Consider the following 14188-nt stretch of genomic DNA (forward strand, 5'->3'; position numbering starts at 1 on the left):
ATATATATATATATATATACATATATATACACAATATATATATATCTCCATCCAGCATTTAGTCAACAGATATTTGAGAAATACAGATGAATGAGATAAGATATCCTTGGTTTCAAGAAGTTTAGGTTTTGTTTCCTTTTTTTGTGGGCAGGGAGCCGGGTGGTGATGAATAAATATGGTGCCTAAGGCATCTGACTGCTAACCAGAAGGCTGGCGGTTCAAATCCACTAGCCACTCCTTGAAGAAAGGTTGCACAATCTACTTCCATAGTAATACTTCCTCAGAAACCCAAGAAAGGGTCACTATGATTTGGGTCTGACTCCATGGCAGTGAGTTTGGATTTTTGGTTTTTTATGTATGACTGAGAATCAGGTAGACAAGAAATACAACAAAAATTTTTAAATTATTTTTGACATTGGAACTCTTTTCCTCAAATAAAAATTTCCCAGAAGCCCAACATATAACGAACAAATTAAAGCTGAAATGCTTTAATTAAAGCCAGCTGAGAGGCCTAAAGGCCCAAGCACTCAACTTCCACCCAAGAGCCAAACTGCCTATGAATACAACTCAAAAATCACTTCAGATGATCATCTCACAATCAATATAGTAAAGGCTGACAAAATCCGGCACATTTTCATGATAAAAATACTCAGAAAACTAGGAATACAATGAAAATTCTGCAACATGATAAAGGGCACTTAAGAAAAACCCAACACTAACATCATAGTCATGGAAAAAGGCTGAGAGGTTTTCCCTAAGATCAAGAATAAGACAAGGATGACAGGGAGACAGTTCAAGGGGCATGAGTACATGGAGGGATGGACACAGGGAAGAGGTAACTATTGGGAGGAAGTGGGATGGGAGCTGTTGCATTGTGGTAAATTGTTGTCAATGTCATGAGACTACTGCTAGTAGGTACTGTACTGGAAGTTATAGCCAAAGCACTTGTTGTTGTTGTTGTTATGTGCCGTCGAGTCGGCCCCGACTCATAGCAACCCCTCCTTGGGTTTCCGAGGCAGTATCACTACGGAAGTAGGATTGCCCAACCTTCCTTCCGGGGAGTGGCTGGTGGGTTTGAACCGCCAGCCGTCTGGTTAGCAGGCAAGTGTCTTAGCCACTATGCTACCAGAGCTCCCTTATAACTTATATAACTTATATAACTTATATTCCTTATATAACTGGAAGTTATAGCCAAAGCACTTAGGCAAGAAAAAGAAATAAAAGCCACCCAAATCAGAAAAGTAGTAAAATTATCTCTATTTGCAGATGACATGATCCTATAAATAGAAAATACCAAGATTCCACAAGAAAGCTAATAAATGAATTTATTTATTTGCAAATAAGTGAATTCAGCAAAGCCACAGGATACAAGATTAACACAGGAAAATCAGTTGTATTTCTATACATCAGCAATGAACAATTAAAAAAAGAAATTTTAAAAATAATTCTACTTATAATAGCACCTGAAAGAATAAAGTATCTAGGAGTAAATTTAACAAGAGTGGTGAAAGACAGGTACTTTGAAAATTATAAAGCGATGCTTAAAGAAATTAAAGAAAATCTAAATATATGGAAAAACATCCCCTGTTCATGGACTGGGGAACATAATATTAGACTATTATAATTATAATATTATAAAATGTGAACACTACACAAAGTAAGTCACAGACTGACCACAATCCCAAACTAAATTCAAACAGCCTTTCCTGCAGATATGGATAAGCCCATTTTCAAATTCATATGGAACTGCAAGGGGCCCTGTGATAGTTAAGGTTGTGTGTCAACTACACTGGGCCTGCTTGAATGGCTGGGCAACTGGATGTAGTTATTCCCCATGGTGAGATTGGTAACTAACTCCATGGTGGAATCTACTGGAGCAGCTGAGTAGTTGCTTTAGGGATATGGTCTGCTTCCAGTATATAAGAGGCAACTTTGATTCACCCAAATCACAATTAAAAAGAAAAAAAAAAGAAGTAACTTTGAGGAAGGTCTCCAGCATATGGCATGCTTGAACTCTGCACATGGCCAAGTCATTGTTCAGCAGCCTGCCATGTTGCCCTGCTGATCTCAGAACTTTTTTAGGACTTGAATCAATGGCCGGCCATGTGGTTTGGTAATGTCGGGACTGTGCCTTTTCATTTGTCGACCTTGGGTTTGGCAGCCTCAGTAGCCAGCAGCTGCCTAAGTGAAGAGATGCCTCTAGCTTCAGTGGGCTGGAAGCAAGAGGCAGAGTTAAGAGTCCAAGGCTGAGGGGTTTTGGCCCAGCCCCTAGAGCCTGACACTTTGAACTCAGACTTCTAGCCTCCAAAACTGTAAGAGAATAAACTCCTGTTCATAAAAGCCATCCCATGTGTGGTATATTCTTGTCAGAGTGGCACTAGGTGACCAAAACAGGCCCCAAATAACCAAAACAATCTTGAAAAAGAATAAAGTTGTAGGACTCTCATTTCCCAATTTCAAAAGGTACTATATAAAGCTGCAGTAAACAAACAGTATGGTACTGGTATAAGTATAGAGATACAGACCAATTGAAAGTTGAGTAATAAAACCATACATCTATGGTCAATTGATTTTCAACAAGGGTGCCAAATCCATTCAAGAAGAGTCTCTTTAACAAATAGTACTGGGACAGCTGAATCTCTACATACAAAAGAATGAAGGTGAACCTGTATCTTATATCATATTCAAAAATTAACTCAAGGAATGAACCTTAGAGGTCATCTAGTCCCCCTTCCATCCACTCTGCAGTATCTTAGTAATTGTCCAATCAAATACTTTCAGCAAGAGTACTAGAAGAGGCTTTGTCCTACTGCAGAATCGCATGAAAATTGTGTTTGAAACAAAGAAAATATACATCTATTCTTACATTCACCTGAAAAAAAAAAAAATTAACTCAAAATGGATCAATGGCCTAACTGTAAGAATTAAAATTACAAACTCTTAGAAGAAAACATAGGAGTAAAACTTTAACTCCTTGCTTTTGACAACAGATTCTTAGATATGACACCAGAAGCATGACAAAAGAAAAAATAGAAAATTGGACTTCATCAAAAGTAATCACTTTAAAAAAAAAAAAGAATCACTTTTACAGGGAGGAGAGGGGAGGAGAGTTTTTTTGTGGCTGGGAACGGTAATTGGGCCACGAAATCAAATGTGCACAAGCTGCTGAATGTAAAACAATTTTGCTTTGTAAATTTCACCCAAAACACAATTAAAAAAAAAAAAAAACCTTTATGGAAAAAAAAGTATATACTTTTATGCAGCAGAGGACTTTACCTACAAAGCAAAGAAAATCTACAGAATGAGAGAAAATATTTGGGATCTGGCTATCTATTAAGAGTTTAATATCAAAAATATATAAAGAACTCCTATAACTCAACAACAAGAAAACAACCCAACTTAAAAATGGGCAAAAGACTTGAATAGCCATTTCTCTAAAGCAAATATACAAATGGCCATTAAGTACATGAAAAGGTGTTCAACATCATTTGTTGTTATTGTTGGGTACCTTTACATTGATATTTGACTCATAGTGACCCCATGTGACAAAGTAGAACTGTCCCATAGAGTTTTTCCTGGCTTTCATCTTTATGGAAGTAGGTCTCTGGGTTTTTTTCCCCTGTGGAGCCACTGGGTGGGTTTGAACCACCAACCTTTCAGTTACCAGTAGAGCCCTTACCTGTTACACCACCATCAAAACCACAATGGGATTATCACTTCACATGCACTAGGATGACTATTACCCAGAAAAATGGAAAATAATATTTTAGCAAGGGTGTAGAAAAATTGGAATCCTCTTCCATTGCTGATGGAAACGTGAAATGGTACAGCTTTTGTAGAAAAGTTTGGTGGTTCTTCACCAAGTTAAACAAAGAATTAACATACGAACTAGCAACTCCACCCCTATATATATATACACACACACACATATATCAAAATAAGCAAAAGCAGGAACTCAACGAGATACTTGTGCAACAATACAGCACTATAGCCAAAAAGTAAAACAACCCAAATGTTCACCAACAAAAAAAGTGGTATATACCAAACCAGAAACCAAACCCACTGTCATAGAGTTGATTGCGACTCATAGCAACCCCTATTGGGTTTCCAACGCAGTAAATCTTTATGAAGTAGATTGCCCAGTCTTCGTTCGATGAACTGGCTGGTGGGTTTGAACCGCCAATCTTCTGGTTATCAGTCAAATGACTTAGGCACTGTACTACCAGAGCTCCTTGTGCTATATACATACAATTAATATTATTCAATCATGAAGAGAACTTGAGGTTCTGATACATGCTATGATATTGAGAATATTGTTGTTGTGTGCCGTCGAGTCGAATCTGACTCACAGTAACCCCTCCTTGGGTTTCTGAGGCAGATTGCCCCATCTTCCTTCTGAGGAGTGGCTGGCTGGTGGGTTTGAACCGCCAGCCTTCTGGTTAGCAGTCAAGTGCCTTAGGCACTAAGCTATGCTAAGTGAAATAAGTCAGACACAAATGGAAAATACTATATGGACCCACTTAATATGAAAAATCTAGAATAGGCAAATGCATACAGTCAAAAGTTTATCAGAGATCACAAGGGGCTTAAGAGAGGGGAGGATGAGGAGTTACTGCTTAAGGAATACTGATTTTCTATTTGGGATGATGAAAAGATTTTGGAAACAGTGGTGATTCCACGTAGAAAGCAGCATGCACAAAAGCATGCAATCAACAAAAAGTTCAGTTATGTCTGAAAATAATAATCTACCTAAATAAAGTACATCTGAACAGTGAGAAGTAAGAAGATGAGAAATAAGATTGCCAAGTTTTGTGGAAGACAACTTATGAACGGCCTCATCTGCCACAGAAAAGTAAAGAAAGTGAGAATGGAAAAAGGTATTTGTTCTAGGTGACTATTCACATGTGAAGAGGGAAAATAGAGGCTGAATGTTGGGGGACCACTTAGGAAATAATTTTAATGGCCCAGGTGAGGATCTGATCATAGGCAATGGCAGAAAAGAAAGGTATGGTTTGAAGAACTTTATAAGACAGATTTCACAGGACTTATTGGGTATGTGTCAAGGAGAGTTGTAAATAAAAAGATAAAACAGATGAAAAAACCTTCAAGCATCAAGATTGGGCCTACATGAATTCTACTGAACATTCAGAGAACTGACACCAATCCTACTCAAACTATTCCAGAACATAGAAAAGGATGAAATTCTCCCTAATTCATTTTATGAAGCAAGTATAACCTTGATATCAAAACCAGGCAAGGTCATCACTCAAAAGGAAAACTGCAGACCAATATCCCTCATGAATATAGATGCAAAAATCTTCAACAAAATCCCAGCCAATAGACTCCAACAACATTATCAAAAAAAAAATAATAATAATTCATTATGATCAAGTGGCGTTCATACCAGGTATACAAGATGGTTCAACATTAGAAAAACAATCAACGTCATCCATCACATAAATAAAACAAAGGAAAAGAACCACATGATCATATCAATTGATGCAGAAAAGGCATCTGATAAAATCCAACACCCATTTCTGATAAAATTCTCAGCAAAACAGGAATAGAAGAGACATTCTTCAACATAATAAAGGGCGTATGTTCTGGTTACCTAGTGCTGCTCTGATAAGAATATAACACAAATGGGATGGCTTGAACAAACAGTTTATTCTCTTAGAGTTTGGGAGGCTAAAAGTCCAAGTTCAAAGTGCCAGACTCCAGGGCCTGTGTGAAAGCCCCTCAACCTTAGGCTTCAGCTCTGCCTCTTGCTCCTGGCCCACTGAAGCTAGAGGCATCTTTTCAATCTGGCAGGTACTGGCTGATAAGGCTAACAAGCCCAAGGTTGACAAATAAAATGGCATAGTCCCGATGTTACCAAACCACATGGCAGGCCATTAATTCAAGTCCACTGAAAGTCCCAAGGTCGGCAGAGCATGGCAGGCTGCTGAACAATGACACGGCTACATGTAGGGTTCAAGCATGCCATAGGCTAAAGACCGTTCCCCAAGGCTTCTCCTTATATACAGGAAGCAGACCATATTACTAAGGCAGCTACTCAGCTGCTCACAGTAGATTCCACCATATAGTTGATTACCAGTCTCATCAAGGGGAATATTACATCCAGCTGCCCAGCCACTCAACCAGGCCCAGCCAAGTTGACACACAAAGTTAACTACCACAACATATATGCAAAACCAACAGTCAACATTATTCTTAATGGAGAGAGACTGAAACCAGTCTCCTTGCAAACAGGAACCAGACAAGGATGCCCTCTATCACCACTTCTATTCAACATTGTATTGGAAGTACTAGCCAGGGCAATAAGGCATAAAAGGGAAATCAAACGCATCTAAATTGGTAAGGAAGAAATCACACTATCCCTATTTGCTAATGATACGATCCTATACATTGAAAACCCAAGAGACTCAGCAAAAAAAAAAACTATTGGAACTAACTGAGAGATTTAGCATAGTGGCGGGATACAAGATCAACATACAAAAATCAGTTGCATTCCTCTACACCAGCAAAGAGACTGCTGAAAAGGTACTGAAAAGAATCAATACTATTTACAACAGCTACCACAAATAAAATACTTGGGAATAATCTCACTAGGGGCATAAAAGACCTGTACAAAGAAAATCACAAATCACTATTCCAAGAAACGACAAGAGATCTACATAAATGGAAGAAATACCATGCTCATGGATAAGAAGATTGAACACTGTGGAAATGTCAATTCTACCCAAAGCAATCTATACATTCAATCCAATTCCAACCCAGATCCTATCAGCATTTTTTAAGGATATGGAAAAACCAATCACTAATTTTACAGGGAAAGGAAGAGACCTCAAATAAGCAAAGCACTACTGAAGCAGAAGAACAAAGTAGAAGGTCTCATACTCCCAGATCTCACAATCTACTACTATACAGTCACAGTAGTCAAAATAGCCTGGTACTGGTACAACAACAGATACATAGCACAGTAGAACAGAATTGAAAACCCAGAAATAGATCCATCGACCGAACGTCAGCTGATTTTTGATAAAGGGCTAAAATCCATTAAATGGGCAAGAGGTGGTCTCTTTAACAAATGGTACTGGGAAAACTGGATATCTATTTGCAGAAAAATGAAACAAGATCCATACCTCACACCATAACTCCAGATGGATCAAAGACTTAAATATGAAACCTAAAAGTAAAAACTTCCTCAAGAAAAAAATAGGGGCAAATTTAGGGGCCCTAATTTATGGCATAAATAGACTGCCAAGCATAACCCAAAATGCACAAACAGGAGAAAAGAAACTAGATGAATGGGACCTTCTCAAAATTAAATTTTTATGTGCTTCCAAAGACTTCTCCAAAAGAGTCAAAAGAGAACCTACAGATTGGCAATGACATATCTGACAAGGGACTTATCTCTATAATTTATAGAAAACTCCAACACCTCGACAGCAAAAAGATTAACAGTCCAATTTAAAAATGGGCAGAAAACATGAATAGAAACTTCACCAAAGAGGATCTTCAGGCAGCCAACAAACACATGAAGAAATGCTCATGATTATTAGCCATCAGAGAGATGCAAATCAAAACAACAATGCAACACCATCTTGCCTCAGCACCAATGTTAAAGTTCAACAAGACAGAAAATAACAAATAATGGTGAGGATGTGGAGAGATTGGAACTCTCATACATTGCTAGTGGGACTGTAAACTGAGACTATGGAAAGCATGTGGTGATTCCTTAAAAAGCTGCAATTAGAAATACTATTTGACCCAGCAATCCCATTACTGGGTACATATCCTAAAGAAGCAAGAGCCAGGACAAGAACAGATATATGCACACCCATGTTCATCACAGCAGTATTTACAAAAGCAAAAAGATGTAAACAATCTAGGTGCCCATCAACAGAATGGATAACCAAACTATGGTCCATACACACAATAGAATATTATGCAACACTAAAGAATAATGTAGAATCTACAAAACACCGCATAACATGGATGAACTTGGAGGACATTATGCTGAGTAAAAAGTCTTTCACAGAAGGACAAATACAGTATTAATTCATTATTTTAAAAAGTCAATGAAAGGTTTATATATGGAAGGAAACTTTCTTTGTTGTTTACTAGGGGTGGGTAGGGAGGGGAGAGAACACTGCAAAAAAAAAGGCACTGAGCTATGTCAGTGTAGTTTATTTTTAATGCATTTTATTGAAATATAATTTATGTACAGTAAAATATACAAAACTAAAGTGCCATGGGTCACTGCATTTTTTTTTTTCAGTGTTCCCTCCCCTCTCACATTTGGTCACCAACAAAGAAAGTTCCCTTCCATATATTAACCTTTCCTTGACTTTTTACAATAATGAACTAATACTATATTTGTCCTTCTGTGATTGATTTATTTCGCTCAGCATAATGTCCTCCAAATTCATCTATGTTATGTGGTGTTTTGCACATTCTACATTATTCTTTAGTGTTGCATAGTATTCCATTGTGTGTAGGTACCACGGTTTGGTTATCCATTCTTCTGTTGATGTGCACATAGGGTGTTTCCATAGTTTTGCTATTGTAAATAGTCTGTGATGAACATGGGTGTGCATATATCTGTTCTTGTCCTGGCTCTCACTTCTTTAGGATATATGCCTAGCAATGGGATTGCTAGGTCAAATGGTATTTCTAATTCCAGCTTTTTAAGGAATCGCCATACTGTTTTCCACAGTGGTTGAATCATTTAACAGTCCCACCAAAGTAGATGAGAGTCCCAATCTCTCCAAATCCTTGCCAGCATCCACCATTTTCTGCCTTGTTGAACTTTCCCATTAGTGCTGGAGTGAGATGGTATCACATTGTTGTTTTGATTTACATCTCTCTGAGGGGTAATGAACATGAGTATTTCTTCATGTATTTGCTGGCCCAGCCTGAATATTCTCTTTGGTGAAGTGTCCATTCATGTCTTCTGCCCATTGTTTAATTGGATTGTTAATCTTTTTGTTGTTGAGGTGTTGAGTTTTCCACAAATTTTAGAGATAAGTCCCTTGTCAGATATGTAATTATCGACAAGTAGGAATTTGTTGCTGTTATTTTGTTATGTGCTTTTTCATGGTGTTGATTTCTTTGTTCCATATACTTTTCTGTGCTGAGCTTATTTTGTTTATGAATTGTGTTATCACTTCCTTTGTTGCTACTGTTTTAGTATTTGCTAAATATTTGTACTAGTCCTCTTTTCTATCTTGATATGAAGGTTTATCATTTTTCTTTCAGGTTACCCTGTGATTTATAATTTCTTCCCAAGTTTAGAACAGTCCTTTCTATTTTGTAGTTGTCTTGACTTCCCTAACACTTAGAAGTTCTGTAACTACACAGTGTTTTCCCTCTTTTTGGTTTGTAGTTGTCTTCATTTCTCCACTGATGTCTCTGGTTTCCTGTTTACAATCTTGTAGGATTATTTACTTTGGATACCTCTATAACTGGGTTGGTTTCTGGGTTATGTCATCATGTGTGTTAATGTTTACTATTGTTGATTCTCTGTCCAAAGGACTCCCTTTTAGCATCTCTTGTAAGGTTGGTCTGGTTTTAACAAATTCCCTTAATTTCTGCTTATCTGGAAATGTCCTAATTTCATATCATATTCTAATTTCACCATCATATCTGAGGGACAGTTTTCCTGGGTATATAATTCTTGGTTGGAAATTGTTCTCTTTCAGGGTTTTATATATACCACCCCATTGTCTTCTTGATTGCATGGTTTCTACCGAGAAATCCGAGCTTATTCTTACTGGTTGCCCCTTATAGGTAACTTTTCATTTTTCCCATGCTGCTTTTAGGATTCTTTCTTTGTCTTTGGTTTTGGTGAGTTTGATGATGATATGTCATTGTGATTTTTTGGGGGGTCTATCCTGTTTGGGGTTCGCTGGACTTCTTGAACAGATATATTCTCATCTTTCATCATACCAAGAAAATTCTCTTCCCACAAATCTTCGACAATTTTTTCTGTGGTTTTATTTGTCTCTTCCTCTTCTGGAATTCTGATTACACATAGGTTATTCCTTTTGATGGTTCATCCCACATGAACCTTAGGCTTTCTTCATTTTGTTTTGATCTTTTTTCTGATTGACTGCTTCGCAAAGAAGTATTGAGGTTATTTGTCTTCAATCTCACTAATTCTGTCTTTAATTGATTCAATTCCACTCCTTTGCCCATACAGTGAGTTACCTATTTCTGAAAATTTAGTATTAATCTTCTGGATTTGTCTGTAGATTTTGTATCATTTCTAATTTTTCATTTATTTTGTTATTTTATTTTTATATTGTCTTTCAAAATTGTTCTAGAGTTTTCTCTGTGTTTTCCTCAATTTTGTCAGTGTTTTCCTTGATCTGTCTCTCAATCCATTGAAGGTACCTAAATATAATTCTTTTGAATTGCTTATCAGGGAGTTGCAATGCTGCATCTTCCTCAAGGATGTGTTTTGGGTCTTTATCCTGGTCTCTTGCTTCTCCTGCTTCTTCGTGTGTACTGTGTGTACCATGATGCTCTCATCTCCGAGGCATTTTGACATTTTCGTGTTTATGTTTAATTAGTGATTGTATGTTGGAGTGACTAGCCCAAGATTTTCGTTTTCTTTGTATGTTATCTATGTAAGCAGGGCACTGTGCTGTGCTCCTCCTGTGTGTCCCTGCTGTCCTTAGCAAAGGGAGCCTATTCTTACGTCCTGTTTTCATTCAGGTTTTTCTGCTAGTTGGTACCAAACCCACTTCTGTATACTTCCCTTCAAAGCTCAGGGCTCCAGGATTATCTTCTATATCTCTGTCAATTGGTTTCTCTTTTTTTGTGTTGAATAGGGTCTGTAGAGCTTGTCTGCCTTTTCTGCCTTCTTACCAGAAGTCCCATATCAGTTTAGATTTGTGTATTTCACTGTACATAAATTAGAGTTCAATAAAATATATTTTAAGAAAGAAAAAGGATTGGGCCTACAGTCCTAATGGGTAAAAGACAAGATTAAGAAACTTAACATATATTAAGTGCTCACTTTGAGAACACATTATGCCAAGTGTTTTGTAAATACTACCACACCTAATCTTTATAAGCCATGTTATCATTTCAATTCATAAATGAGGAAACTTAGTTTCAGAGAAGTTATTTGTAAGTTTGGTGGCATGGTACCTAAAACATTTGACTGCCTACCAGAAAGTTGTTGGTTCAAACCCACCAGCCACTCTGCAGAAGGAAGATGGGTGCTTGAACAATTTCTCTCAAAAAGAGCAGCATAAGGCTGGTCCCAATGAGGCAGAGGTTAAAGATGTTCCAAATGTCCAAACTACCGTACCACTCCATCATCTCAGACATTAACTCCTCCTCCTCCTCCCAGTAATTTCCTCAGTCTTAGGGTTCTGTATTTCGCTGTAACACCTCACAGAACTCACAGACACCCAAGGGTTCATCTCACGTAGTAGTGGTGGAGGCTGGCAGGCTGGTGAGTCCTAGGTCCGTGAGTAGGTCTAGAGGATCCTCCCAATTCTCGGGGTTTGATGAACTTCAATCAGCAAATCAGATGACGGCTGCTGTCCCAAATCCAGGGGTGAAATGAGGACAAGCCAAGACACAAAACCGGACCAAGAGGAGGGCGAATCTTCCCAGGAGATTCGTAGGTATAACCTCAAGGAAGCTAAGGGTGGTGATCTGAATTACACCCTCCAGCAAGGCAGGACTCAAGATACATTCCACCTGTGTTGCCCCAACAGAAATAACCTAAGTGGATGGCTTTAACAATCAGCAACACAAGACAAATCCCATCACAGAGCCGATTGCCAGTCATTATAGGGAATGACTACTACCAGCTGCCCAGCCAAGTTGATACCTGACCTTAACTACCAAACCACCCCAAACAGGCATGGATAATAGGATTTACAATACATCGCAGAATGGAGGACAATGGCTAGAAGGGCCACATTAAGCAATTCACTGCAATGGGGTAATCTACTTCTGTGAAGATTTACCCCCACAGGGGGTTGCTGTGAGTTGGAAATCGACTTGATGGCAGTGACTATGGTTTTTTGTTACATGGCAGAGCCAGGACTTTAACTCAGTTCTGTCCCATTCCAAGCTCTATACTCTCTTATAATACACCATGTTGTTTACTATATGCGCTGGTGTGCCCAGGACCGTCTTGGTTTATAATCTGTTGTTCCAGTATTCCATCCAGTTTACCATTTGTCCCAGATTTTTCATTTTATTAAATAAACTATTATTACTCATCATTACATTAGAATAGTAGATCATCTCTACTCTGTACATCTAGCTGCTGGCCAAGGTATCAGTCAGTACTGTGTAAGATGTAAAGGCACTGTTCTAACCACTTGAACAAGTGGTTGAATCTGAAAGAAGACCAAAGATAATTTCATCTTTCTTTTCACAACTGTTTACAGATGCAACATAACAAACATCTTCCTTTCAAGGACAGCATACCAAAGACTCACTGAAAATTATCCTCATACACAAGCAACCATGGACAGCTAACTCCTTATAGTCCTGCAACACAGTAGGAGAAGCACTGGGCAAATTTACCCCTGTAGACTATTTGATGTTCCAGGCAGTGCAATGACACGTACAGTGGCTTGCAAGATATACTAGGCCACCTCCGTTATGGAAATTTACAGGTTAGGCACTAATGATGTATCTGTAAGAAATCAACAGACTGAAAATTCTCAGGTTGCCTTTGGGTTTTGCCATTTATTGCATAGTATAAATCTAAAACTGTTTATTTTATTGTTTGGTAATTTTTCAAGGAGCCCTGGTGATGCAGCGGTTAAAGTACTCAGATGTGAACCAAAAAGTCTACAGTTCAAACCCACCAGCCACTCCCTGGGAGAAAGATTGGGGAATCTGCTTCCATAAAGATTTACAGCCTTGAAAACCCTATGGGGGAAGTTCTACTATGCCCTATAGGGTTGCTATGAGCTATAACCACCTTGACAGCAATAGGTCTAACCATTTTTCATTATCCAATAAGCTCTTTAACCAGCCCCTGGAGATCGATATCATTCCTGGTAAAGTGGAGGGTCAGTAAAAAAGGGGAAGACCCTCAATAAGATGGACTGACACAATGGCTGGCTGCAACAATAGGCTCAAGCATAGCAAAGATTGTAAGGATAGTGCAAGACTGGGCAATGTTTTGTTCTGTTGCTGTAAGTTGCTAAGGTTGCTACAAGTCAGAGCCAACAAAAGTAAGCCTTTTCAGAAGCAAAGAGCTAAAAAGAAGGAACTGCACATTTAATACAAAATTAAGCTATAACAATAAAGAAAACTGAACAGGGAATGAGGACATGAATACCATTTACAATAGTCACTAAAAGATAAAATACTTAGGAATAAATCTAACCAGAGATACAATAGATCTATACAAAGAAAACTACAAAGCATTACTGTAAGAAACAAAAGAGACCTAAATAACTGGAAGAATATACTATATTTATGGATAGGAAGACTTAACATTGTGAAAATGTCAATGTTACCCAAAGCAATCTACACATATAATGCAATCCCATTCCAGATTCCATCATCATTCTTTAAAGAAATTAGAAAACTAATCACCAACATAATAAAGAAATAATAAAGATAACTCAGATAAGTAAAGCACTACTAAAGAAGAAGAACAAAGTAGAAGGCCTCACCTGATCTCAAAATCTATTATGCAGCCACAGTAGTCAAAGCAGCCTATTATGGGTACAACAGATACATAAGCCAATGCAGCAGAATTGAAAACCCAGAAGCCCATCTACCTATATGGACAGTTCGTCTTTGACAAAGGGCTGAAATCCATTAGTCTCTTGAAAAAATCGTTCTGAGAAAACTAGATATCCATGTACAGAAAAACAAAACAGGATCCTTATCACTTAACATACACAAAAAACTAACTCAAGATGGATCAAAGACCTAAATGTAAAACCTAAAACTATAAAGATCATCAGAAAGAAAACAGGATACAAACTTAGGGGCGCTGATACACAGCATAAATATACTGTCAAACATAACTAAAAGAGCACAAACAGCAGAAGACAAACTAGATGACTGCGACCTCCCAAAAGTTAAACACTTGGAGGCGGGGCAAGATGGCGGACTAGGCAGAAGGATTGCACAGACCCTCTTCAACAAAGAAAAGGGAAACCAATTAACACAGACACAGAAGATA

The 14188-nt window shown here is 38.0% G+C and overlaps 1 protein-coding gene across 1 annotated transcript in view; it reads right to left on the reverse strand.

Annotated features, from left to right (window-relative positions):
- Window positions 1-14188, reverse strand: part of EPS15 (epidermal growth factor receptor pathway substrate 15) — a 191869-nt gene that overhangs the window by 159101 nt on the left and 18580 nt on the right. The window lies entirely within an intron of this gene.

Source organism: Orycteropus afer, unplaced genomic scaffold (genome assembly GCF_000298275.1).
Source record: "Orycteropus afer afer isolate SDZICR_OR568_19922 unplaced genomic scaffold, OryAfe1.0 scaffold00145, whole genome shotgun sequence".
NCBI lineage: Eukaryota > Metazoa > Chordata > Mammalia > Tubulidentata > Orycteropodidae > Orycteropus > Orycteropus afer.